We start from the raw sequence: 2,500 nt of genomic DNA, 5'->3' as shown, positions 1-2,500 counted from the left end.
CTTCTAACAAAGATATTTTTGAAACACTTCAAGTTCGCAAATCTAAATGGACTCCCCCAGAGGGACAATTTGCCACTTTAGAATTTTTCACCAAAAAATGCCGTCACGACATTCACAAACTTAAATTCAATCGTAACACTAAATTTTCCAACCTTTCCTTGGAAGAGTGGGCGGCGCTTAAAAATCTTAGTAAACGCAATGACATAGTTGTCAAATCGGCCGGCAAAGGCGGCGCGGTAGTTGTTTGGCGGTCCGACAGAAGAAGCTTTGCGACAACTTTCTGACACCTCGTTTTATCCCAAAATCCAGAAAGATCTCACCTCCACAAATCAAAAACTTGTCAAAGACACCATTCACAGTCTTATGGCTAATCAAGAATTACCGAACACTGCCACTAATCTCATCATCAACACCCCTAGAACTTCAACAACAACAACAACTTTTATTGACCCCTTATACTTGAAAAAAATTAATATACATGAAGTAAGAATTAAAGCTAAAAGGGGTGTTGGCTTCCTAAAATAACTAGAAAGTTAACAAGGCTAGGAAACCAAACTACATAGAATAAATTACAACATAAGGGTCAGAATGATGCATACACACACGCACACACATTGAACTATAGATAACTATAAAAAGGACAAACAAAATTTACAAGCCATGGGGAGAAGGACAGATAAACTAGGATGAAATCCTGAATATAATGAACGAAAAATCACATTTAAGGCAGCAAATAAATCACAGAATAAACTGGGAAGAAACTCCTTACCCTAGGGGAAACAGAAACCAGAGTGAAATTAATATTGGCACAGCAATTCATTTTTTATTTTTTTTTAATTTACTAAAAGGAGTTGACTTTATATTTTTCCCAAAAGAGTTCCATACCTTTGGTCCTTGAAAGCGAATATTAAATATTCCATAGTTTGTTCTAGCTCGAGGCAGGTAATAAGATTGATTTGCTGCACTTCGTGTATTGTAGTTGTGAATATTAAGCACTGAATTGAAGAAGGTATCAAAATTTGAAGGTAATGAGTTATTATGAAATTTATGCATAAAACGTGCAATATGAAATGTAACAAGATCAGAAAGCTTCATAATGCTCATCAAATGTAGAAAAAGTCATGATTCGAACTGCTTTTTTCTGTAAAATATATAAAGGCTGAAGCGTAGTTGAGTATGTATTACCCCAGATAATTATACAATAGGTCAGAAATGGGTAGATTAAAGAATAATAGAGATTAGTAAGAATATCAATATTAACATAATGGCGAAGGTTAGACAAGATGACTACACTTCTTTTAATTTTCTTTGCAGTACATGCGATTTGAGGTTTCCAGGATAAATTTGAATCAATTAAGATTCCTAGGTATTTAATACAAGATTCCTGTTGCAACTGCTTCCCATTTAGAGTTAGGTGGAAGTTGAATGTTAATTTCCTTTGAGGAGGATGAAAAATTACAAAACTAGTTTTTTCTATATTAAGAGAAAGTTTATTAGCACAAAGCCATAAATTCACATTAGAGAGTTCATTGTTCATACTTGCCCGTAGAGAGGTGAGACTTTTATGTTTGCAGAATAAATTAGTGTCGTCAGCAAATAAATGAAAATCAAAAACTTTAGAACAATGGTGAAAGTCATTAATATATAACAAGAAAAGGATTGGTCCAAGGACTGACCCCTGAGGAACGCCACATGTAATATTAACAGGAGTAGAAGTTACACAATTTACAGTAACTGTTTGCAGACTATTTGCAAGATATGAAGTAAACCACTGATTTGCAATCCCACGGATGCCATAGAACTCAAGTTTTTTAATAATATCTCATGATTTATGGTATCAAAAACCTTACTGAAATCTAAAAATATACCACAAGAAAAATCCCTCTCATCAATTGCCCTTTGAATTTTATCAACAATACTAAGGATAGCATAATCAGTGGAATGCTTAGCCCTAAAACCAAATTGATTATCAAAGAATACTTTTTTCTCTTCAAGGAAATCAACTAACCTATTACACATAAGCTTTTCAAGCAATTTATTAAAAACAGACAACAAGGAAATTGGTCTATAATTGGATAAACAGTTCTGGGATCCCTTTTTATAGACTGGAATTACATTTGCTAATTTAAAACTATCTGGCACTAGACCAGTCTCAAAGGAAGCATTGAAAAAAACCTCTAAAGGCTTAGATATAACAGTTTTCAAAATTTTGAGAATGGTGACAGGGATACTAAAAGGACCAGTGGCTTTGCTAGATTTCAGTTTGATAATTTCATTTTCAATTTCTTCTGTTGTTATAGGAGATATAAAAAAGCTATTTCAGAGAGGAGTTTTTAAATACTCTAAAGGAGACATTTGGTATTGAGCAAGCAAGGTCCTTTCCAATATTAGCAAAAAATTTATTGAACATACCGGCAATCGTATGACGATCAGTTATGACATTACTATTGGTAATAATTTTAATGGTTCGATGACTTGTTGGAGGCTTAAAATGAATAAT

Source organism: Montipora foliosa, chromosome 3, assembly GCF_036669935.1.
Source record: "Montipora foliosa isolate CH-2021 chromosome 3, ASM3666993v2, whole genome shotgun sequence".
NCBI lineage: Eukaryota > Metazoa > Cnidaria > Anthozoa > Scleractinia > Acroporidae > Montipora > Montipora foliosa.
This window is presented reverse-complemented; position numbering follows the sequence as displayed.